Here is a 27,782-nt window from a genome sequence, read left to right on the forward strand (position 1 = left end):
ATAACAAACATCAAGTTTACTTTAACGCTCATAAAAGAAATAGCCAGGAATGGAATGGAATATTTTTCATATTTCTAAGAGGACTTCACCGAAGTAAGTTTTCCAAAAACTTGGTCCGTTATTCTCGCCGCTGTTAATAAACGTCTATATTTATAATTTTATTTTTATATTAGATCTTGTTTCTTTCCTCTCGCGAACAAACTTATAATATTCTTTGTAAAGAAAAGTAATCCAAGATAAACATTCACCTTTAGTGGAGTGCTATTGTTACAAGTGAAATAGTAGATGCAGCTATGTACGTGTTGACTGTAGTCGGATCTCTTCACACAACGACATATACTGGTTCTGATCTCAGGCGCATGGTGCAGGAGAAGTATGGAACGAGTGGTGGGTGGAGATAATTTAGACAAGAATTTACAGGCTTATGGTATAAATAAAACTTTTACACAAGGTGGGGTCCTCAAGAGAATCCATTAATTTATCAAAGTACGTGATGTACATAACTTGGATGAATAATATTTATTTTATTTTAATCAGTTCACGATATAGTCAATGATACTCTACGCGGTGCTCACAGACTTCACGGCGAGGTCGCTTCAGTACAGGCCAATGTAATCGTTTTTAGAGCATCAAATGTTTAAACTTCAGTCCTCGGCAATAAAACGGAACACTGACGGCACACTCGCAAACTGAACGCTTCAACTGTGCAAACATTCAGATCCCTAAAACTAAACGGCCACGCGACTATGAACCTTATTCTATGTACTTTACGGAAAATTTTCGAAATTGGTGATAACCGTCCGTTAGCATCACTTCCACTTATTTGTGTATAATTTTTCGGATATTTTTAAATCTTCTGGCCATGTCACTAGAGTGTATTATTCGGTGCACGCTCCTTCTGATCACTTTGTCGAGGTACGAGTATATCTTATTTCAAGGGAAAAGAGTTTATAATGAAAGTATCTAATGTGACGCGTGAACTGTTGAATTTATTACAAACAACATCTAAGTAAATAACACATATAAGTGAGTTGGATTGTAGACTTTTATATTTTCTAAGAGTCACAAGGAACGTCACGTTTTCTTTACTGATACGAAACTTGTCAAAATAAAATATAAGTTATGTTTGTATCAAATCTTTACAAACATGAGTACTCGTGTTTCTAAATCCCTCGCGTATTTATCTTCAAATATCCAACACAATCGACTCTTGATGAGTGTCATTGCCATGTACCTGATAGAACACGATAGGAGGACGTCACGTCCAGACACTCAGTTAAGCTCCTCTCATGGAGGAAGGTGGTGTTCTCAATAAATATGACTTCATTAATCAACTGGGCTGCACGGAAAGTGAACCTGTCCATCGAATAATCTTATCGGTCACAAAAACAAGGAATATACAATATCGGTCTCAACCTTGTTCGTCACTTGGATAAAGATAGCCTTGGTTGAAATTTTTCCGTTACTGTTCAAATTAAAATAGAGATCATGTCTCTTTAGAGGTGACCAATAAACATATCATACTCAACACAACTTACAAGTGGTCAGAGGAACCCTCCAGCTCTAGATATCTTAAATTTTCTAACATCTTATAAATCGATGCCGAACTCTCCGTTCCGCTCTGCCGGTAGATTCTCCGGTAACTTTTTTGTTCTCTCACCTTCGGAGTCAGTTTTTTAGATCAGTCTCTGTGAGTTTCCTCTGATGTTTTTGCCAAAACAAATGACCTGATTTATACGAGGTTGACGGAAAGCCGAGGCGAAGGTCTTTTTGTCGAATTGTTTCTACTTAGCAATGTATTAATTAAAGGGAGACTTAAATTATTTTATAACATAAAATACATTTGAGGTTTGTTCAGATATAATTGTTTCTGTCAATAATTAATAGAATTGTGAAGTTACTTTTCGAAAATAACGAATGATAATATATTACAAAGAATGATATTCAACACATGATCATTATATTTGTGTTTGAGAATATTTATTTCAGAATCTTGCTTCAATTAATAAAATATAAATATATATTGTCTATACGGAGTACAGTAGGAAAAGGGTTTTTTGGTTTATCTATATCAGGTACATTATATAAGTTCAATATGAACAGGCGTTTCTATTAACTTCTACAGTTGTCATTGAATCTTTTTATTCTTTCCATTTCTCCAGTAGTTAGTAACTCATTTTAATGTTAAATTTACTTTTTACTTCAATAAAAACAATCAAATACATATTTCCCAAGGTGTTTTTTTAATCTGAAAGCCGTCAATTTGATTCATTTAATCGATGCAATTAAAATTTCGGAACGTGTAATATTTTACGAATTCTCATTATTAATTTCGCTTCACTCACGCGTGTCTTAAAGAGAGACACGGTACATCAATAAAACTCGATGGTAATCTTTCATTGAATTTAATATTTCTACAAAGACAACATCATTCATGAAATACTGTTTACGAATATATTTTGGAGCGTTCGAGATATAGGACAAGTGGCTCGTGTGTCGTGACGCACATCCGTTAAACGGAGGATTAGCGCTGTCTGTAGCTGACAGGCGGCGGAGGGCGGGGGCGGATACTGCCGGCGGGTGACTCCGACCATCAATCCCAGCCTGCACTTACACCATATAAATAACTGGCAGCTTATCTCGTCGCACGAATGGTTGTCATATCTCGCAGCTTACGACGCCGACTTACGACAACGAGCTTTACGATCGATTCGTTGTCCCCCAGGTCTTGAAGCCTCGTAGAGAAGTCGCCGTGAACCCTCGGTGCAGATTCGTTGAAATTATGATGAAATAGTTCCAAAAAATATCGTTCGGTTCTCGAGATATTTAATGTACCCACGTGATGAACACACACATGCGACAGATGGAATATTAGCAACTGTTTATTTTTGTGCCAAGTGTCGACATGTCGTGGGAACGACGCGTTTCGCATAGTTTGTGTTTATATCACATTACATTAAGAGGAGCGTTCGTCACGATACGATCTAACTATACGTGACGAGTAAAGCCTACGCCTCGCGATGCATTGACTCCTTCCAATGGTTTAGATGGCACTGAAAAAGTTAAAAACAATAACAAAAAAGGAATTGAAACGAAATAAACGAACGTTACCCTTGGTTGGGGTGTGTACTTACAAGATACCTAATTTTTTATATTTTCTTATAACACCACAGCTTTCTAAATATTATAGATATCTTCCATCTCTTACAGCTGCGGTCGTGCAAACATAAAAATGGTCATATTTTTATCTTATTCTATTATGGAACCTTTACATTTTCTATTGTATAGTAAATAGCGAGGGTCCATTGTTTAGTTAACTTTCTTTTCATTACAAAGGTTAAAAGACAAAAGGCTTATTGTAAGGAAAAGATGTTTAACGATTCAGATTGTAAATAATGGCTCGTAATATTGGAGCTCTCCACTCCATTACAGATTAATTTCTGTCAGAGGGGTGTCTCCTCATCGTCTCCGACTGTCCACACACTAAAACACAACTTGTTTTATTCAAGCCATCAATCTACGTTTATAGATAACAAAATGTGAATCGCTGTTTAGTCGTTGGATAAATATATAATAAAAAACTGACAGATACAAAATATAGTATTGTGTTCATTGAATTTCAAAGTAAACTCTTAAGTTTAATTTAACATAACCCCCAGCGATAGTCCGACACCTGTCAGTAAACATTCACGAACTTTCAGAAATATCTTCGGCACGAAATATTAAACGTGCTCCTAGCTGCTAGTATCTGCAGGTATATAACAGGATCAGGGGCCGTCTGTCCGTCGTTCAGGACAATGAACACGGAAGAGCAGATGTCGAGAACACCTGATGACCGCGGTCGCTTCCTCTGTGCATGTGTTTAGTCACAACTCATGGATCTGCCTCGGTGTCAAGGTGTTCCAGCGAACCTGTTCCCACATTCAAATCATTATAACAGAGGAACAATCCCGCACGAACCCGCACTCTCTATATTACATCCAAACGTGAGGGATTATCTGCGGTAAGTCGATAGTGCTAAATATTATAGGAATATTTTCAAATTGTTGCTTTATATATTATAGAATTAATTTGTCAAATTAATGCATTGAAAATCCGCGATGAATTATACAAACATTAAACATAATGGATGCATTTGCATATACAACAATCATAAAGTGTGAAGCGATTTAATAAAAGTGGGAGCAAATATTTATGTTGTTCGGAAGCATTGAACTGAAAATTTTCGGATAACTATTGAACGTAAGGCGAGTGGCGTTTTTATATTATCTTTAAAATAAGTAAATGAGATAGGTACCTAAGAAAAAGAAAATGAAAAAAATTATTAATTAATAATATGTTTATTGTAAACGTATAATTTATTCATCGATGTACTTTATGAGAAAATATTTAACGGTTCAAATACTAGGCTTAGAACTTAGAACTGGCTACCTGCTCTCAACAGTACACCATCCAGAATGACTAATTCATGAAGTCTGTCATACTATATAACACTCCTGTCTCTCAAAGAGTTTAAATTTTTTTATCTCAATCGTTTGGTTTCTGTGTCATTTTTATGTATTATGTCGTCGATTTAACACCATATTTTCCCTCAACTACCCAGTATGACTCATTGCTTGCTCTGGATAAAAACTCAACCACGTCGTCTTCACGAGCACGAGGAAACGTTTTGTAACTTTAGTATTTCACATACATTTATTTAATTGAGCTACTTTGTTCTAGAATCAGACATCTTTCTCATGCTTGTATTGATATGACAAATCGAAACGTATTACTTACAATATACGAAGAGCTGTACAACATGGGGAAGACTTCGTTAAATGAAACGACTGTAAACTTTTTAATTAATGTGCTCTTTTTACTATAATTTTTTGTAATCCCAGGGAACCCTAAAATGTAATTTGTTTTCTGTTCCCGGTGGTCGGTGGTCGGTCCGCGACAAAACGTAAACATTACTTCTGTAAACTCGCCGTGTTATACGGTTCCTGTCTGTGTGTGCGTGTGTTTGCGTTTGGACACACACAAATGCACAGCTGTACTCATACGCTGTTTAATGTTTAATCCAGTTACCAACTGTCCAATAAAACCAGATTAATTGGACAGCTTTGTGGATTTTTAACGGATTTTTAAGACTTCCAGTGAATAATAACGTTTGTGTTATGGAGCTCTTTGTAGTGTATGTAACTCATTATATGGAAGTCGTCGGAAGTCACTTTTATTAGAGAGACAGAACACGCTGCATAAAATTATACAAACAATATCTGTTTGGTGTGTAGTGTGATGTGACGAACGCGAGCTGCTGAATAACATATTACATAGTAAAAAGTATTCAGAAAAAATAGAGAGTATAATTATTACAAATATATATATATATATATGGATCAAAAGATCTGTAGGAGAGTCATCTCATCGTAAACCAGGAAAAGTTCACTAACTCGTTGGTCGATGAAACTCCTGACTTCTGTCCGGGAATTTCACAAAATTCCCGCGGATCGTCCTCTCGGGTGAAAGATGACGACAAATTAAATTCCTCCTTTGAGATTGGATTTTAGAAGATGACAAGCCGATTGAAATATCTCGAAAGTCTTGAATGCCACTGAAGTAAGGAGTGATTAATAATCTTACTAAACTACTTTACCTACTTACATAAAGTGTATTGATCCTTATATAATGGGAAAATTTTGTCTTTTTGTTATTATTTTCTCATTTATTTTATGTTAATATGCTTTAAGAACATTTTGAATCAAGGATATTGTTATAACATAATGGAACTGTACGCACAGAAATATTATAAAATATTTATTTGTTAGAGGACAGGCCTCCAGGTTAATAATATCTGTGGACGGTAATGGAATCTTCCAAAATATTAAATGTTTCTTTTCAGTCCGAGCTCTCTCTGAATCCTTTATGAAAGGTTTCGATCAGCTGGAGGTCATTCTTGATCGTTAACTTCGTATGAACTTGTATTAAATCAAGAGTCACTTCATAGTATTCTTGTTCCACTTGTTATCAGTGGTCGTATATGCGGACTGCGGAGTGATTCCCAGCATTCTTTGAATTCCTCTCCAGACTAGTCCGAGGTCTTCCTTCAGTCTGCTCTTCGTTTTGCAACGCGTTGTGTAATTTCGTGTTTGTGCTAAGTTTAATCGTATTCAACGTCCAAACCGCACTTCAATTGAGTCTGTGACCACACTTCTTGGAACAGATGCAAAAGGACCTTATTCTTTGTTCGTTATAGTATATATTTGTCTGAGCGTGCAACCACAATAGTTTGTTGAAGGTAATAGGCTGGGAGCGGCGTTAATGGCGGAACATCCGCAAGGCGCGCGCACACACACACATACAGACACACAAACACACACTTGTATAACTAATCCCGGGAACAAACATGACTTTCTTACAATTTAGTTTTTGATTGTTATTAATATATTATTTAAACATTATTGATGGTAACCTCGATATAAATAACCTCATTGAAGGGACGACAGCCGCACATCCTCGGGAGCTCGAACACTGTGGCTCCGAATTGAAAGTAATATTTATTGAACATCTATTGAACATCATATGTTTTGTACTATGAATGTTGTCAGTTGATGTTATAATATAACATTCTCGTACTAACGACGTTGACGAATCCCTCTGATAAGACGCTTCCATTTTGACGTTCTATGAATCCAAAGTGAACGGTTTGTCCCAAACGACTACCGGCCGCGGTGGAGTATGGAGTACAGACCTCCTACAGCGTAGACCCCACACTATAACAACATGCAATACGATCACTTCACAACGTTTTTACATACATCGCTGTGGTATAAAAACATATATTCGTCGAAGGTTCGGTTAGCGATCGATGTACATCATACATCGATATTTGAATATCATATCTGACCACTAGATTTTTTTAAGATTTAGTGCTCAATAGTATGCTCGAGTCAATGTCGGTTACTCATTTGAAGTTTGAAGGCAGGGGTTAAACATGTACATATGCAATACGAACGGCAACAACACATATAGACTTTGATTGAAGGTTTCTTGTATTATTATGTTACATTGTCAATTTATATATCGAGGTCGACACGGCGCTGTGTTCCTGCTATTTAGTGCCACACGATACTGTGAACAACAAAAGGAGTCGCCTTCCGTATAGAGTTAACCTCAGAGGGATTCATAACAGAACAACTGAACGGTTGGCAGGAAGGATCCTTATAAAGAAAAATTGACGAGAAATGACTACGAGGTCATCGGCGGGATGTTGTTATAAAACGAGGATGATTGTATCTGTGGAAGTTTACAAACTAGGAGCGAACTATGATGTATGACTTCCATTAAAATATGAATAGTATTTAATAACCTTAATGTTACCCTCAAACAACGTTGTTAATGAGAATAAATCCCTCAGGAAGGAGGGGATGCATCTCTAGCTGTCGCTATGATGAGGCACGCTTCATTGACCGAGGGTGGGTCCACATTAACGAGCAGGTAATAACATAAATAACACTATGTGTTTAGGATTCTGTTACTTTAGCTGTTAATCGACGATTCCACTAGTTTCCAGCGAAATAATTACATTAATAATAAATGACACCTACAATAACATAATGTTGCTAGAAGTATACGCCATATGTGTGCTGTAGTTATATACTCGTCGTTTATAGGACTGTTATAGGAGAGTGTATGTATACTATAATGAGAAGGAATCCAATTAGTCATTACGTACTGTTCATATATTTATATGATAGTGCTGTGTAGTGTTGTCTGCGATGATATCGTCAGCGGTGTCGCACGTTAGCTAATTATAAATACCCGGCCTTGCCCGGGTCAGCGCGGGAGGACACGCTGATCGATGATCACATATCAACGTTGATGGTGATTGAGATGTTAAAGAGGTTCGGACGTTATGATTATTGTTTATTTAATATTACTCATTATAATAGCGTCTCCTTATAATATTTTCTTTCCATTTCAATAGATATTATCGCCGACTCTTCTCATCGTAGAATAAACATTAAATGGCACTATTATTAATACCTTTATCAGTAAGTCGTTTGTTTCATTACTCTAAACAGTTCGACACGAACCACTGAATTCATTACTCGCTATTGTGAATCAATCGACTATGTATTTACAATTGTACTCTCGAATCGTGCGACTCTCGTCTCTATGTACACGTGGTAAAGGTCACTGTCGCTCGAACGCTCCCTGAATCTGTTCTTATATTCTCGCAGACCTACTTTTCTTAAAATGGTATAAAGCGTTCATTTATTACTTTTTCTGTCACAAACGCCCGCTTTATATTTCAAAGTTATTACAAAGTATACTAATATGGCCAGCGTACTGTAATAACGTATACTTTGTATAAATTAACTTATAATTGACTGCCTTATTATTCAAAACTAAAAAAAAAACATTTGAACACAAAAATTATTGAATTAAGACCATTTCTAATCCAATCCGTTAAAGGTTCGTTTCTCGTCAAGGTACACATATGATATTATTATTTTTCATCGTGTTTTATTTTCTCCTCATCATCCGTCATCCACATCATCACCGACACGATCGTCACAGATCACTGAACACCTTGCTTATATCTCTACGTGACTCTACCCGGAGATGTTGTTTGTCTTTTCGTTTCACTTTCTTTTCCACGTACTAATCTCTCCGACTCATCTCCACGGAGTCGCTCCTCGTGGTTCGTTCATTTCGGGTGCCTTCCTCATTCATTTCATTACCAAGTATGGTGAGCGATTGTTTTATCGTGAGCGATTGATGCGGCAGGAAATACAAATATGCAGATGTAGCTCAAATGTGTGGCTGCACGCATGCCTCGCTGGAGAGGCATGTGGCGTGGCATATTGTGGCGTTGTGGCATCGTGTTTAATACATATAATCGAGTTATGTTGTATTTAGGAGGAGTTGTATGTACACGAACAGAGTTGCAATATTGTCTACATAATAACATTAAATTAAAGCGACAAATAAGAATCGTCGGTCGGTTAAGGATCGTACACAGATAGACACGACATCAGTTCAGTAACAGTTCTCGCGGACGTGGGGCTCAGTCACGGCCGAGCTCGACCTGACTATAGCAAAGGAAGTGCTCACTTCCAAATAATGTTACGTGTTCCACTTCCTCCGTCCAATGAACCAAAACACAGAACAGCCAATAAATTAAAATACAAAGTATACCTCTCTGTATAATATTAAAAACGCTATTATTAAGTCCATGTTAATAAAGTGATCCAGTTTTTTAACATAGTAACATGTAACATATTTTGTAAAATTTTTCTTAATTTTGTATATAGTACATTATTTATCTTAATTTTGTATATAGGCAACAGTCTAATCGCACCTCGCGGGGTAGGCACGAGTAGCGATCGGTTTTTATGTCTGATGAAAACAAAAATATCTTTTGAAACATAATATTTTTATGGCAACATTTTTTATGATAAGTATTTCCTTTTGCAGTGTTTATGTACACCTCGGCGTCGGTATGACATCACTGACTAACTCACCGGGAGAGTGTTCGGCGTCCCACAATAAGTCATAAATAATATAGATCCGAGATATCGATTAACATAACGTTCAGATGAGATACACATAAAAAATAAAAATAAGTAAGTTTTAAATGTTCTAGGAATCAAAAGAATCTGTTTCAAACCCACCTTCACGATGTCACTGAAGCTCATAAAACCATACAGATATTAATATATGTAGATGTGACGCTCGTGTCGCATGATATTCAGATCAACTGCGTGTTTTTGTTTTCGAACTGTTTACGACGAATCTTGTTGTTTAATGTGTATTTACTGACGGCGAGTCTCGTTTCGCTCGCGGCTCCTTCACCAGCTCCTCCGGGGCTCGGCAGTCGGCAGTCGGTCATCTTCGTCGTGATGATGAGGACTAATGTCCACACTTCACGTCCTCAGTCCACTCCTTCATATTTTTACAAGAGAACTCTGTGTGACGGGACAATGACTTTATGTAGATTGACTTGAAGAAAATCTTAAACGAATGGAACGAATATAAGATGCAGTTACCTAATAAATGTATAATATTCCGATCAACTTTATAAAATATTCCTTCGTGTTCGTGGTAAGTCTGTAGGACCTGTTCTTTATACTTTCAAATGATACATAACTTAAATGTTTCGTTGTATCACATGTCCGGGACTCTTCGTATACAATGAAGTGTAATGACGCACAAATATTATAATTAGCTTCATTTAACTATTCGGCATATATTTAGTTATATTGTCGGCAGGCATCGTAATGAGGTCCATTATTTACTATAATATTAAAAGTAACTCGGTACACGAGGACAGCGACGCCTCGCGGGTCAAAGTTCCGCGTTATTCTCATGCTAATTTGACGAATGAGACCGACTATTCATAGTTTAAAAGGTCAGCTGACACTTTGGAATCGATTCAGCGGAAAATTTACAGTCGTTTTAAATTGACAAGCGTCGATCAACAAAACATACAAGTTCCAATTTAAAATACACGTAGGAATCAGAATAGCGAATGTTACACTCCTAGTGTCGTTATAGGACGGTATTAACAGAAATAACATTTTTAAAATGTCTAGAAATAAAAACGTCGCTTCGTCGTACAATATAAAATTGGCGACGAAAATATATTTATAAGAATATTTATGAAAATAAAAGCTTTAAAAAATATTTAAACGAGTTGTTTGTGAACGTTGCGTGAGAGCTATTTGTGTTTCTTTACATTTTGTGTTAAATATCATTGTGCCGTAATTATTGGAATACTTTGTTATTGATGGCGACAGGGTTTAGGTCCGAGACATTCTTCATTAAATGTCTTTTGAACGATCGCTAAATAAATAATAACAAGTTACTTAGTGTGTGTTTATATTGGATGCTTGTTTGTTGGATAACCTTTGTTTGCTGTAATCGAAGGTTTCTCTTACAATGTATTCGACGTGTTCGTGTGTTGTGAAGACGAGATGTGAATGTCTGTTTGTGTAATATTCTCACTGAAATGCACGTTAGTATCAAGCAGCGCGACACGTACTTTCTCGTGCTTATCAAACATCACGTTTATGAGAGGCGATAAAGAATTGTTTGACTTTACGACTGTTTAAAAGCGTGACTTAGAATCACAGTAGAGTATCGTTATGTATGGATGTGTATGTGTGTATGTCACGTGTTGTATGTTCTAAACCGACAGCTATAGTTCGTTGTGATTGCGGGTTTCCTGAAAACACTGCTCAGAGGTGACCGCAGACCTGGACACGTCTCTTCTAAGCACACGAGAGCTGACCTCTACTTTCTAAATAAAGAATTAAATGTTATTACAATAAATCTCCACGAACAATTTACTAAATGTTAATAAACGTTAGACAATATTATGAACGATAGATTTAGGACTTTTATGTTCAATGAGTACATTTTATACACATACATACCCAAACTTAATGGTATCGGTAAAATTTCTTATTTTCATTGTTTTAGAATCTACTCTGAATGTGTGTCTTTTCTTTCAATAAGCAAAGGAAATTTTGTAAAAGAACTTCCAGAGAAACTAAAATACTTCCAACAGATAGTGACGTGTAATATTAATATTATATATTGCTATTATTTATATTTTCTCGTCTCGGTAACTCGCATACAACCTTCTAATTCCATTTAACTGAACGGATAAGACACGTCTCGTGTCCCGACTCCTCCTGTCACACGAATAAACGTGTTAATATGATCATCTGTTATCAAACTACACGAGATAGTAACGGTCTTAAGATAATAAAATAGATGATTAGATCTGACGAATGACACGACGACTCTATTGCGGCGTGAATGTCCTGTTATATTCTGTTTAATATAACGTTGTTATAATAGGGCAGCAAGTTAGTATGTAAGTGGACAGACGGGCCCATGTACAGTCTCAATAGTCAGTTATAAAGCTATGATAGAGATACGAGCCCTGTAGAGTCGTTCTCGAAATATTTATTCCACGCGCCGCACACCGCGACTCCGCGTAATATTATGATTAATAAATACTCCGATTATTATATTTATTTTATTTATCGTTATAGTTGTGTCGTTCAACGAAAAAACTTTTGCATATATATGAATTAGTGCAACTTGACAAATATATGTACATTGTACATACAGGTTTTGAACTGTCACAGAGACTTATCAATAAAGAGACTTTGACACGGTTTAGGCGACCCGGGACAGTTAAGAGTTAGCTTTCGAATAACAAAACCCTAGCCATTATTGATAGAAAACGAACTCTTAAAATAAACTTGTATCGGGTTTGGCTTCTTCAAAGATAGTTCTGTACAGCGGCGACCGGCTGAGCCATCCTACACCCCGCAAATTAAATATTGTTATATATGAAGACAAACTCCCAAACGACCCAGCTTTGTAGTAGACACTTTGATATTGTTACGACACACACTAATCTTTGTAGTGACAGTTATTAATGTAAGTTAAATTGAGTATTTTATTTTCATTAAACGTACGGAGCGAAGGACATTGGACACCCAACACGCAATGTAACGTACATAAGGGTCGAGTTGTCACGGACAAGCGGCTGTAGATCAAGTATCACGACAAAGACTACAAGATCACAGGCGACGAGCCTCAGGATACAGATGCTTGTGTGAGCCCGCATCAATCGACTGCCGAAGTTCAGACTCGCTGAGATTTCTATAACCTCGGCGCAGAATTTGATCACCGAACCTTTACGAGCGCATAAAGTCGATCTAACGGCCCGGTTCCTATTACTACGGACGATACAATACAGTCGCATGATGCGCCGAAATGTGACAATAAAAATTGTTATAAACATGAAATGAAAGCAGAAGTGAACACACACACACACACACACACACACACACACGTCGCTGAAGTCAAGCTGATAATTAAAAAACACACTTCTATCCAGTTATAAAACTGCAATATATGTAAACAATAAAATGAACCGGAGAGTAGAGAAGAATAGTTAGGTTTAGTTTATTGGAGTGTAGACAAAAAGAAATCTTGATCCAAATGATCAAAAATCGGCACTGAAAAGACAATGGTTATCTGTATTCCTTTATAAAAAGCCGACACATCTTTATCTTCTCTCATTCCGGTATTCAAAGAGAACTCTCCTTAATGTTATTTCAAAAAATATTCACAAGTCGCTTGAAACATTTAAGACGCTTTATCTTTTGTTTGAATCTGAATCCTTTGTGCGGTGTTCGTTGATGCGTGCATGCATGTCGTCTGCGATCGCTCCTCCCCGACTCGAGGGAATGTTGCATGTTGCATGTCGCACGATGCCCATCTTCTATTTATGGTGGTACGGAACTTGGTCATCCGCTGTTCCAAGCCGGTTCAGATTAACTTATTGTGTAATGGGTTGCCAGATATGTATATGTTAAAATCTACTAATCATTCAATGGACAATACATCCGTATTAATAAAAACATTCTGTGTCCTGTTGCTATAATACACTGTGCCACCATGTCGTTGTGTATAGACAGTAGGTAGTAGGTGGGTGTACCATAACATGATATAATCCAGGAGATATTCGATGTAAAGGACGTCGTTCACGCTCTCTGGATACCGACGACTCCGACTGTATGTACCTATGTATATAAACTTCAGCCTCATTGATAAACAAAATATGACTCACAGGCATGAAGGGAGGACACAGTTCGGATGTGACATTTGCGTCTTTAGATATAAATGTTTTGTGGATTAAGTATTGTGAACGAGCCGTTTTAGGAAAGTCCGCATGTTGTGAGGCCTTCAGACAGATCACTTAAGATACGATAAAAAATAATCGACTATAATGATTGCGATCACGAGGACTCGCTGCCGAGCACGAGAAGATATAGGGAGACACCGAGAGACACCGAGAGACATCGAGAGACACCGGGCTTAGTAATATATTAATGTCAATACAATATTATAATAACGAAAGACCCCAATCAATCAATATGTAATATAAATGAATACAAGCACCCTTACTACCACGTTACAAATCTCAACACCGAATGTGGAAACTGACTGACTGTTGATTATAATTAAATAGACTGCCACTAGTGACTGCGACCACTGCTGCCTCCCCGCACTCCGTACTGTATAATATTCTTGTTTTAATTTAACTTTTACTTCATATTACTTGTATGCAGCCTTTTTAATATAAATTTATTTTTAAGCTTCATAATTGTAACGACAAGAGTAATTACGATGTAAGAAAATAATAATATTAACATATGCCGCGCCGCGACCTCGCAATAATAACCTTACATGATACATATAAACACATAATTACACACTTGAAATACCTTCTTGTAATATTCCACATTTGCGTGACACGCGGTCCCCCGGGGCCCTCGGTCGCCTCTCTCATACAAACATGTCTTATTTTAATTCAGTAATCATTAAATTATCTAAATTCTCATGCGCTTTTTCTCGAAACGGAATAGTAACATCCGTTACCGAGTATAATAAATCAAAGATCATTTTCATATATTTATTAACCTTTTCCCGCTTATCGACGTCCAGAAACAAACGTGAACTAATGTGATATTGTATTATATGTAATTTAAAACACAACATCATTTAAACTGGGACATTTGTTTTTGATGAACATTTCGTGTGAGAGGTTCCGTTGCGACTTTTTAATATATTGTTTATTACACTTTGATCGGTGACTACAAACAGATCGAAGATGGCTAATAAATTTTATTCATAATGCATGTATTACTTTTTAAATAAAATCCAGTCAAAAATGTATTCTTGTATATTATCATGTACCAACCGTCTCGCTCTATAACAGAAATGAAAACAATATAAGGCAGGCGGCGAGCTGCGTGTTTCACTCGCTTGGCTGAGGTTTTAATTAAGTTGCTAGAAGCCGCTCAGATAAAAATAATTTTCCACATACCACTTTTAGATAAGATATTTTTTAATTACTATGTACAGAAATTGAACCACTAAATAAGTTATATCATATCAGTCTTTGACTGGTAGGTGGTAAGTGGTCGGTGGTAGGCGAGGGGCGGTGTCGACTCTTACCTGGTCTGTCTCCGCTCTCCCCTCGAATCCTTTCCCTCAGGATGTGACACGAACGATTCTAATTTCCATTCGACTGCCAGTTCGGTAGTCGGTACATATCCGAGCAAACTATTTATGCATATTAAATGTAGTTCTCCGCTGCAATGTTTTAATATTGGATGTTCCCGGGCGGCGGTCTCCGCACCTGAAGCCCACCACCCCTCACTTCTTGTTAGTTTGTACCGCTCCAAGTTTGTAATTGTAAGCATCCATTCTTAAGGCCGCGCAGAACTTTGCTGATAAAACAGTTTAAGTAAATATGTACATCTAAATGAGATTCTTTTTAGTAGCAGCTTATTGGAATATTTACAAAAACCATTTACGATACATTGTCGTCGAAACCACGTCAATACTCGTACATTGTCTCTGATGCAAACTCGAAAGGGACAAACTGCAAATCACTTTACCTACAATCGTCTGACTGAGTCTTGTAATTGTGTATGTATTATGAAAAATCCTATTCAAGGAAGGAGACAAACTGTCAAAGTCCTTTGACTCGTTTTTCACTGCTCCGCTCTCTCTTCGACACATTTATGTCATTTTCTCTTTCTTGATCTATTGACATCCAAATTTATTTGAACTATTGAGTAGCATATACATTTAAAAAACTAATATTTTTCTATAAAACACGTAGAGTGTGCGTATCTGTTATGCTCGCCTAAATTTTTAAATGCCATATTAGTATGGTGTTTGTGCATTAAATCGTTTCAACTTTACACATTAATGACTTCTTCTTTTAAGAAAACAACTAAACTGAGACTAAAAACTTATATATTAGAGAACAATAATCTTTACTGAATAATGATATTCCAATTCTTCTTTCAGATAAAATATGATAATTTAAAAATTCCATCTTTCCGTGAAGTCCTGTTGACACTATTATAAGAATTGACGTGGTTCTTATTTTATTGTCAATATCAGTTCGTAGCTGATATTTAAGAGTATTTTCAATCAAAACTGAAAAGTAAAAACGTTGATAGTGAAAAATGAAATTTTCGTTCGAGCGCAGGCTCTCGGAGGAATTTCTCGGCAATAGACGAACTTCTTCAAATATTTCAACACTCCAATTCATTTACTTTGAACGTTCCGAGGGGAGACTGGAAAATATTAATTATTAAAGTGCCATTTTTAAAGTCTCAAATTAAAGCTTGGCAGCTCCCCATTTCTATGTGGCAGGTATAATTATGATATAAAGCGGGAACACACGATGCTCGCCTTCTGGGGCACCGCGCGCTCGTAGCCCCCACCCGTGTTCATCGAGCTTTATTTGAAACAAAATATGCACTAAAATATTTCACTGGTTAGAATAAGAAATAATCTCTGTAAATCTATCGTCATCTCTTGATTACATTTAGCAGTCGTTGCTTCCTATAAACATGACTAACACATGTTCCAAGAAATGTAATTTTTGGTGAAATATGTATAAAAAATGATAAAAAAATTACACCTACAACGTTCATAGCCGCCGAATGTCACGGAACCCGAAATAAGGGTCGGCCATGTTGGAACGTGTACTCTTAGTGTGTAAACGTGTTTTGATCGTGCCCATTCAGGTTACATTATTAAATGTGGTTTTTGGACGTTATTACATTTGTAACTAATTACTTCAAGCGGCTGCCGGTCGGTCCGTGTTCACGAGGGGACACAGACATTATACAATCGCCTAATTTTTACTGGTGTTCGCTAAAAAATCTTTCCGCGGCGATGTAACCTGTCTTGTTTCAGTGACACTCCGCTGTATGAGACCATCGTCGATCAAATCATGTACTATATAAGTTTAATTTATGTCTTTCAGGGAGTTTTTTGTATTATTTTAATGTTCATATTTCTTTTTGTTTTTCGGTACTGTTTCTCGAAAAATGGTTAATATTGAACCGAAACTTGACAGATGACTCCTGACCGCAGACTGAAGTGGACATTGTGTAAGATACAATGGTGAATGTCATTCATATATATGAAGAACGGTTTTAAATCGTTTTCATTATTGTAATCTAATACTGTCTTTTATATATTTGTTGCAGATAACATTGAAGACACCAGATGCTTAAGTATTTGGTTCAAACCTCTATCTCTCCAGTAAATGATCCTAATAGCACTGTCAGCATTTATCCGTATCTGTAACATGTTTTTTATGTCAAGTATCGAGGGTTCCTTATTTGATGTCGTTACCCCAGCGTTATGTAGGTAAGGTGTCTTTAAAAGGATTTTCTTTTTCTCCATCTTCAAAATAAGGCGATAATTAGACGTAAACAGCCTGCGGCCGGTTGTTTCTCTTAATGAATGTTTCTTTCAGATTCCTTCATTACCTCCTTAATTATCCTCTTCAGAGCTCTTTTGGTGTTTACTTTTAAGGTATTGCAATCTAAATTTGTATCATTGAATTAACATAAAGGAATCTCAACGTCAAGAAGAGCCGACCGACCCACAGAGGTCACCACCTAGATAACTCGCCTGTAGTAACACTGTAATGTGGTGCCCTGAGAGAGGACCCTGCTGCCACTCGCGTTCAGCTCAAATTCCTGTCGTATCCATCTCATATGACATTTCCGATACATCCGGAATACTCCATACAGGACTCCCAAAACTAGGCAGAGTACCACCACGCATAACAGGATGCTCGACGTTTTCATATGAAATCGGAACTCCTCAATTGGTGCATCATTTGTGCCCCAGCTGCATTTTGTGCTATTACGATGTTCTCTTCTTTAGACTGCTGTTTCCCCATTTTCGAAGCACTATAAAAGTATAACACTAGCGTCACCGTCGTAAGTTTTAATAAAATTCGTTTTATTATCCGACGATTGCATTGTGACGAGAAGACGTTTATAAATCACAGTCCATATATGTAAAATCGGTCGGCGACGTGGCTGCGCACGGTGTCAGAATACTCGCCCGCGTGAATCTAGTTTAGGCAGGGTCGCCATGTAATGTGGTGCCCTGAGAGAGGAATGAAAGCCGAGACTGCTGAGTAGATACTGCCTTTATTTCAAATAGATCGTACATTAAATAGGTATAAAAGTAGGTTACATATTCTATAATGGTTAATAAGTATGTTTAGTTACTATAATCTATTCACTACATCTCAACATGATGCACTTGGAATGATCCGTCTGTTCAGATGCAAGGAGGTGACTCTTTATTTATTGTATATTTTACACTGACAAAGGTCAGGACGACTTCTACTTACTAGCTCCTAATATTATAATTCTTCTATTACAATGCTCGTTACAGATACTGTGGCAGGTTACTCAAAATTAAAATTTAAAAAAAATCATTATATCTAATTCCATGTGAGAATGTGCTTAATATAAAGTCCCCAACCCACAGTAGTACTTCTCTTTATATGTACCTACATTTGATATTGATTAAATTTTTGTGAAGATCCATACAAAATTACTGTTTTAGTAATTCTATGATGTTTATCATCCTCGATGTAATAACTCATCGTCATTTTCGTGAGTCAACGCAACGTTCAACATTTCGCTGGTCAACTTATGCGCTTACAATGTAATGGTGTCGTTTTCTTTTCATTGTTTTTATTCAAAGAGAGAATGCGATCTCTTTAGCGTTTAATAATTGTATAAAAGTATCTTTATTAATATTCAGCGGCTCCTCTCAGCAGATCCTTGAGCGCTTTCCTCCGCTCGCCGGGGAGATCGGCATCTGTAGGATTTCATTTCATTAAGAAATTCGAGCCTCAATATCGCTTCAGATTGGATTTGAACAGAAAGTTTGAAAAAAACACGAGGACATCCACTTCAAAGACCTAAGACGTATTGTAATTTTATGATTAGCGACAAGTTAGTGTGATGTGATTATTAAAAATGTAAACTGTAAGCTTTAGTATTTAAAAAGCGGTGTGTAGGTACTGATTAAAAAGATTTAATGAAATTATTGGACAGTGAGTGAGTGAGTGAGTGAGTGAGTGAGTGTGTGTATATGAAGTAACTTCATTAATTAATTGAATGTCGCTGTTCCTACCCTCGTCTTCTCCCTCAAACAAATCCGCACACTATAGATATGATGAGGCCGCAGGCTCCGAGGGTGACGGGGTGATGGGATGATTGCATGTGGCTTAATGAACCGGGCACAACAAACATTCATGATTTCACTTTCCATACATTGAATGCATTCATTATAGAAATGCTGTGTAATGAAGCCGTACTACAACACTCGGACCTTTAATTGTATCTTTGTTTAATTATAAAGTTTGTTTCGATTTAAAATTAAAACATACAAAAATTCTACATGATATATAGTTCTGTTAAGCACTATATTATAGGGACGAAGGCTTCAAAAAAAGAAAATATAAAAGATACTTATAAGCTGTGGCTGACACTGCACAAGATGTAAATATTTAGAATCTCGAGTTATCTCCTTGCCTTAAAGTGTATGACCGATGTTACATTATGTTATGTGTTTGGTGACGTTAAGGCCACGTTTCAGTAAAATTTGCGGTGGGAGTTCATTGACCGCCGTGAGTGTTACGGCGAGGGGAGTTCTCGAACAGCTCGTCCTCCTGTGTGTAATGTGCGGTTTGAGATTATTGTCTTTTTGTAATAGTAGTCGCCCGTCGGTAGGTGACGGAGAATTGACCTAGCCTGGAAATCTTCTGTTGCTTTATCCGAGTTAGTCGCCGACGTGTTATTGTCTGACGGCGGACATGACGCTCGTTATTACAGCACTGAGTACGAACTGCTCCTCTACTGTTACATGCACGACTGCCGGCAATCATAAAATGCAACAAAAAAACACCGCGGGGGCATCAATTATAAAAGCACTCGACATTAAACCTAAAATCGATTTTAGCTGGAACGAGTAAATAATTCGGATGCGGTAATTGAAACGGATGAGCGAGTGAAGGGGAACTTTCTAAATGGCCTTTATCCAATTGCAGGATGTAGTTTGAATACAAGGGAAGGGTGCTGGTGGTGCATTGTTGGAACTTACAGACTATTGTGACTCGCAATTGTGATTTTGTAGTTCGACTTTTTAATTTATTTCTTTATAGGACGAACTGCGTAAACATTTTTAACAATGCTGTTGTAATTTCAATAGAAACGATAGTTCTAAAAATTTAAATTGAGAAATATTTATTTGAATTGTGCCGCATTGCAAGACAGAATACATCTCATTAATTACTAAATACATATCAATAAGATATATTTAAACATATAATGACATCCTTAAAATAAATATAATACTTTTTCTATTGATTCCGATTTAAAATTAAGGGTCTCGGTTTAAAAACAGTAATCCAAGTCATTGCATTAGGCTCGGTTTGTTATTTATTAAATTTATAATACGGTCCACAAAGGCTTTATAATCCCAGCGTGAGAAATAGCGAGCTAGCTAATTCAAAAGTTAAACAAAGAAGTACTCAACTGAAGTGGCGCTGCAAAGGGAGTCCTTGTAGAGAGAGCGGCGCCATCAAAGAACATTGTAGCTGCCAGTAGACCTGCTTCTAGCTACTTATCGAGCGACTTTTAACGCACGCCTCCAGAATATTCACCGCACATAATTCAACATTACCTTTGAGTTTTGCTCAATATAAAGTCATCGACTGCTGAACCTTGCCTAATTAAAACATGTTAAGTATTTTCTTCTCAGAAAGTTAAGGAACATATTTCGCTAAAACTTTGAAAGATTTCATTCTTACAGTAGATTAGTTTTAAATGTGAGGACAACCACTGTTCTACTTGAATGTACTTGTTTTGTTAACGCCACCCTCACTGCTTCACCAGATGGCCTCTTGTTCAGAGACCACCTCTACCTCATTCCCAACTCGACTCGACCCTCTCTTAAGGCCACCAACAACCCGTCTCGTATATCCATACAAAATCATTTTTACTATCTTTATCAATTGAAATTATTTCTCTTAGCTATGATGGATCTCATGTGTATCGAATGCTTAGTACTTGTACAGCGCGGGTGGTTGCTATCATGATCTGAGAACAGAAGTAGTGTCCAATAATCTTCCCTATGTGTTGGAAATTACACTACACTACAGTAGCTTTGGTTAATATCTTTGCCTGAAATTGCTTAGCTCTAGAATTGTGTGCAATAAATTTATCAAAATTTTAGAATTTTTAAAGTATTTTGAATGAAATCAAAAGAGGAAATGTTACGTTCGTCAATACTGACCATAAACATTTATAAACACCGCTAATTTATAGTGAAATTAATTTTAATATAAGAAAAAATATCATAACTCTAACAGTTTACAAGGAATCCGTTGCATGCTCATATTCATAAACTTAGAGAACTTAAGATATATTTTTTGCTTAATTTTTTACATGGAGGAAATAAAAATTTGCTTTTCGTTTAGTTCTTTTTAAGCCAACAAACTCTTCAAGTTGGGATATTAGAACCCGCTCACCAGCCTTGTTCCAGCTCCTCTGACTCCGAGAGCGATCAACAAGACATACATTTATATTTGAATCCTATTAGATCATTTGAGGAGCCTGAATGGTATGGAATCATACACGTATTCCGATCCGTTGTCTAATTTATAAAAATATTCTGTTTTTATTTTTTGTTCTGTTTTATTTAGAGTTCTAATATATTTCTTTTGAATATATGTTTTTATAATTAATGCAATTTCGATTAACTTAGAACCATCTACGAATAAAAATAATTATAAAAAGAAAATGAAAAGGGTCACAACGCCTGTATAGATACTTACTGTCTCTTACAGTCAGTGTGTGTGTGTGTGTGTGTGTGTGTGTGTGTGTGTGTGTGTGTGTGTAAGTGGTTCACGAGTGGTTCATGAGTGGTTCCAATCAAAAAATCATGGAGAGAACGAATTGAATGGTCGCGGTTAACCTAAACGAAGGATTTAAGGTAAAGATTATTACAGACTTCATTATAAAAGGAATAGGTTAGTAATATATTGAAGAGAATGTATTCATACGAGTTTATGTGTTTAAAAGATTTTGACAGAAGAAGTAGGCCTCGAGTCGCTTTACCATCAACGAGACGACACCGACGCGACTTTCAGCACGACACTTACTTTACCTCACAATAATAGCGACAGTCCATTAGATGAAAAACGTATATTATAAGGATATTCTTCTGCTGGATTGTTACAAAGGCTACCATTAAAAGTATAAAAAGTTATGATATCGTTTTTGTTAAAAACAATTAATAATCAAAACCAATCGCGATCCAAACGCGTTTTCATCAATAATAACTCCGAGAAAACAAACTGTTCCGTGAAATTAATATGAAAACTTTAACTTCAACGTAAACGTAAATAAGTCAGCGTTCGTTTGTGGGATGAGGTTTGTTTACGTCACGTCACTCAGGTTTTGTTATGTTCCGTATAAATCAATACGGACGAAAGCTCAGCTTGCAACAGATCTCTTATAGACAATGATAAATAATTACCTATTAAATGTAAACAACAATGTGATGCCGATATCAGAAAAATACCTAAAGGGAAATGTTTGCATCGCAGCTGATAAAATGTTGATTATTACAACTATTAAAAGACACAAAGCGAGTCTCGAGAAGAGTAAATGTGACTTGATGTTGAATAACGGTGAGTTGGTGTTTGAAAATATAAAACAATTACGACACAAGGATGTACCAACTAACGAGCCGCAGACAAACAACGGCTGAACAGAAAATACCAATTCTTTATAGAATAACTTTACCCTCTGATATTTTGTTCTTTCAGTAAACGATGAGTGTGAGATTAAAAATATCATAATTACATATGTATTGATATCGTGACTCCGAGGTTCACAGAATCTCATATTAAGTAGATTTAACTTTTTAACTTAAGGTGAACTTTTATTTGTGTTTTACTATTTAATCGACTTTAATAAAGGAGAAAGATTCTGAATTCGTCATGAAGTGATTTTTATAAATGCTTTATGTTGGAAATAGGGTGTCCCAATTTGTTGTCCTATAAATAAAAACCAGAATCTGATGATGGTATACTAGAAAAAATATGGCGAAAACTTTTAAATAAAGCTAATTGAGAAAATCTTCTCAGTTTTATCCGTTTCCGCGTTTGTGGATTAAATACTTCGCATTTAAGAAGTCCAAATATAAAGTAAATAAAATTTTTACTTTACTTTTCAGATCGAAGTCTCTTGTTTTTTTCTTTTGCTAACCATAATTTTATGTCTTTCACTTTTTTTTCCTATTTATACAACACAGCGGTCACTTGTACTATTTTTTATTTGTTGTCATTTATGGTACTTACCACAGACGATGTCTAAAATAAATGACAACGGCGTAGCATGGTTTAACGACTATCTACTTATCTACTCACTTCATATTTTAAACAATACGTATCTTCGTCAAAGATTGACAAGAATTAATCCGGACCGGAGGATCAGCTGTCAGACGTCTAATACTTCTCAATAAAGAATATATTGACATTACTTGTATAGAAAGTGTATGTTGATGAAAGTCATAGTATTAAAAAAGACGTGATTCAGCTCTTAGCTGGAAATTAAATTCTGAGTAGTATAGTGTAAAGTGGAACATATTATGACTTACGGCTCATAACATAACTATTGTTAAAATATGGAGTTTTTTTTGTATAATATTTGTGTCAGTATATGTTACTTTTACAATGAAGTTTACATTATATTATAGGCTCTATTCAAAACTGCCAAAACTGTATCAAAAAAGATATATCTTTTATGTATTTTTTTTATCACAAAAAGCGAAAAAGAAGCGTTCTACCCTCAAAGTAATTAAGTCCCTTTTATCATTAAGCCGGCTCACCGTCGTCCGTCCGATGGCTGGGATAAGTGCTTGTTATTGTAGCCTCGCCCCAAAACGAGAGTCTCACTGACTGAGAGAATGAAGCACCTGTGACGTCACGATACACATATACACACACACACACACACACACACACACACACACACACACACACACACCCACACACACGCGCGCGCACACGACAATATATCATAAAAGTGCATACTGATCATATATTCAAATTAAACTTTACTCCAGCCAACCCTGATACCAGGAAATTATTTTTAATTTGTTTTTCCAATCTGTCTCGCTTTCTCCATCCGGTATATGTAGTCTTTATATTCGGAACATACCTACAATGAATTCTAAGTAAAATATAAGTGTTATTATATTCTATAAATTAAATATTACTAACTCAAAAAAAAAGAAAACTCTACGTTATTTTATCCCGTTCCTTTCTTGATAAGTAACACGTATTATATCAGAAAATAGCAAAATATTCACCGACTATTAACTAAATAAAGTTAATACATAAAAAGTAACACTTAACTGTTATCTCGACTTTGACCGATCGTTAAATTATGCAATTAATTCAAAGTCATCCCTTCTTAAAGGTGAACGTTCAATAATAATTTCATTTTTATAGACTCGTACCTGTGTTTGTATATACAATCTACAATTCTAGTTGGGGATTAAATTACGCAGTTGTCTGTGCTGTCATTGTGTTGTGTAAGACGGAGCGTCGCTTCCTCTGCCATTAAGAAGTGTTCATAGCACTCGAACAAAAGTCGGTTCATTTTTTAAATAGCACAATAACACAAATGAAGGCAAACAGGGATCGTACGAGTTAACGCTAAATATTGATTTGATGTTTGAATGTAACGTAACGTAAGAAAAACCGAAACATTAGGGAAGTTGAACCGAAAACATTTATTAATATCTTTGGTGCAATGAAATGGCCTACATTTTATTAGATGAACTATTGTCATACCGGGGATCTCCGTCAAATAAACTGTTTGACAGTAATGTATTATTTGATGTTTTTATTTTTCTCAACTAGTCGTTGAGACATCACAGCTGATCGTGTCCTATCACCGGCTCCTTCATGACCTCATCCTCATGAGCCAATGGTGTCAGATGTCTTCCATCACATCCCGAGGTTTCGCTTTGGTCGCTCCCTGACTTTCTATCATATTAAGTCTATGCCAGTCGTCCGCCGGGCGATGAGTGTAGTATTGAGCGAGTCCTCTGAGACCTTCCAAGTACTCTTAGAACATTAAAACCTTAACAGACTTCGGTAATAAAGTTTGTTTTCGCTTAACTAGGCATCTTAGTATCTTCATAAACATATAAACTTTACGTCGTTAAGAAAATAATTAATTTGCCATAACATATAATTTGAAAACGCTGGAATGAACATTTTAGTTCAAAATAAAATTTATTAGTAATGGTCCTTATTTCATTCGCTATAAGATATATTCCTAATTTTCAGTGAATAATGAGGTCGACAAAGATTTGAAACAACGTAAAGTGATCCTCGCTCGAGTCGGCACCTTTGTGTCCGGAAGCCTGACGAATCCCTTTGTAGTTCGTCACAAAACGGGCCGCTTGGCCGTATCGCTTCCTACTGTGATATTTAATAGAGCTTTGCCATTATTTGCATAAAAACTATTAGATACAGCGATAAATAGATAACGATTCCTTGAAGTTACACAAAGACATACATAATTATAAAAATAACTTAGCCTTGTACAAAATATAATTTATATAAGGTCAAGATACAATAAAGTTGCCGTGTCATACTCATAAATATTAATATATTACATAACAGATTAAGTTCATTGAATATTTAGCACCAAATTATAATGAACGTACTAACATTTCTTAACACCTAAACATCTGATAGAAATTAATTAATTTATAAACTTGTACAATAAGAATATCGGAAGATCTTATATACTATTTGATATAATATGTTTTTAGAGAGATCGAGTCCAAGGGGCGTGTTTCTTTGGTCGTGACTCCTATTGCATTGTTCGCAGTTAATTGCTTTTTTGGAACATCCCGGAGTGAGTTGGTGTTATCTCTCTCACGATAAACCGCTGTCATAAAAAGCTGCTTCCGACGAATACTTTGAGTATAACTTTACCCGAAGGAGCTCAGATAAAGTGATGAATGTGGCGCGAGACGTACTTACTTCTTTCAGCGATGTAATCTTAAAAATGGCTTGATAATGGTCGATTGTAACAAAGACCGGATTATTATCACCCCATGAACCCGAAACCCGCTCTATAGAACCACTCTATAGAGGCGAATATCGCGTGAGGGCCCGGAGAGAGCAGCCCGAGGAGCCGTCACAGTCTGAGCGGCCGGAGCGGTCTCTCCTATTACTAATTCGTTCAACCTCACCAGTCACCATCATTAACATGGACTTACAACGCTAACAATAAAACTACATACACGTCGTATACAAGAATATACAAGGATCTAGAGGGGGATGGTATTTAAAATCTTTATATATCAACTTCACTTTATATTATAATGATGAGGGAAACGACGACTATGACATACTGAATATTGCACATATAATGTCGTACATTTATAACAGTTAGACACGCTCAACGGAATTCCAAAATTCACTACAAATTATTCTCAGTAAAAAAACTAAAAAAACATAAATACATTCGCTTCTACGAACCTATTTTATAAATTCTCTCATTTTAAAATAAGAATATTTTTTATTCGATTCAAATTGCACAGAATATTTGAAACATAACGTACTTCAAAAAGATGAAAGACAATAAAGTATTAAATTACTTAAATATAGAGACATTAACAATTAATGGAGACATAAAGAGAGGTCGCAGTGTCAAGAGGTGGCCGAAAAGAACTCACAACAGATCTGGAACAATTGACGTGTTAGAGATACATTGGTGGTTGTTAACATTTGGCGGACGTGGAGACGGCTCCTCGATACACAGCCCTGCTACAAAGAACTTATTCTATCGGTATGGGTTGAGAGACAAACGGTTTTCTTGTAATAAAATCATAAAGTCGCTATAAATTGATATAGCGTCTATGGAGTATTGTGATATATATTTTATGATAATATTTTATAAATATAATCTGCTACACACGTGGCAGTCATCAGGCGCAGACGTCCTCTCTAACTCTTTGATAACTTCTCAGTTAGTCTACGTAATTAGTCCATTATCTCTTTAATTGCCTCGTACAATATGGCTAAGTACGAAATTAATTTCACGCTGTAGCATGTATGGAATATACAACCGATGAACGCTTGCCAGTTGCCACAGCGTATTATATGCAGCGAACGATTTTATCCTCTACAACTAACAAGATACGGTAGGAAATCGTTCGCATTCGATTATACAATAATATGAGGTGCGTTTTAAAGTGTCTTCATTAATCTTATAGAATGGTCAGATGCGGATGAGAGTGGTTCCGACACACACGACTCTATTAATATCCTTCTCGCAAATCATTAACGACCTACAACATTCACAACATTTATATAAACATTAAGGACATACCGATAGCTTAAACACAACAACTAGACGAGGTCGAGACGACGAGTCCTTTATCATTTATTACTTTGTCATTTTAAATTCCTTACAATAAAAAAATATTCTGTTGTATTGATTTTTCGTATAAAGAGACTTTGTTGTTTCATTGTTACAGGGAGGAGGGCAACAACACGGTCTCTAAGAGACGGTCACATTTAGAACGCTTTTGTTCGCGAAACTATTGGCTTTACGACTTTGAATAGAGTTGAAGTTACCGAAGACACGAACGAAACACGAGAGGGGGGCGATACATGAGTGATAACGTTTTAATAATCGGAAGACTAAACTATTCTACTAAAGCGAGTAACAGGAAACTATTGTTATTCGATTATTATTATTGACAAATTATATTATTAATTGTGTTATGCAAGAACAGATTAAATCGATCTCCAATGACAA

At 36.2% G+C, this 27,782-nt stretch overlaps 1 long non-coding RNA gene across 2 annotated transcripts; it reads left to right on the forward strand.

Annotated features, from left to right (window-relative positions):
- The first annotated feature begins 3,777 nt into the window (after nt 1-3,777).
- Nucleotides 3,778-27,782, forward strand: LOC133320387 (uncharacterized). 2 transcript variants are annotated; one of them, XR_009753759.1, is made up of 2 exons: nt 3,778-4,003; nt 27,499-27,782. It is a non-coding gene; the product is annotated as an uncharacterized LOC133320387 (long non-coding RNA). The 2 variants fall into 2 exon arrangements; XR_009753760.1 differs by lacking the exon at nt 3,778-4,003 and adding an exon at nt 25,906-27,201.

Source organism: Danaus plexippus (genome assembly GCF_018135715.1).
Source record: "Danaus plexippus chromosome 18 unlocalized genomic scaffold, MEX_DaPlex mxdp_35, whole genome shotgun sequence".
Classification (NCBI taxonomy): Eukaryota; Metazoa; Arthropoda; class Insecta; order Lepidoptera; family Nymphalidae; genus Danaus; species Danaus plexippus.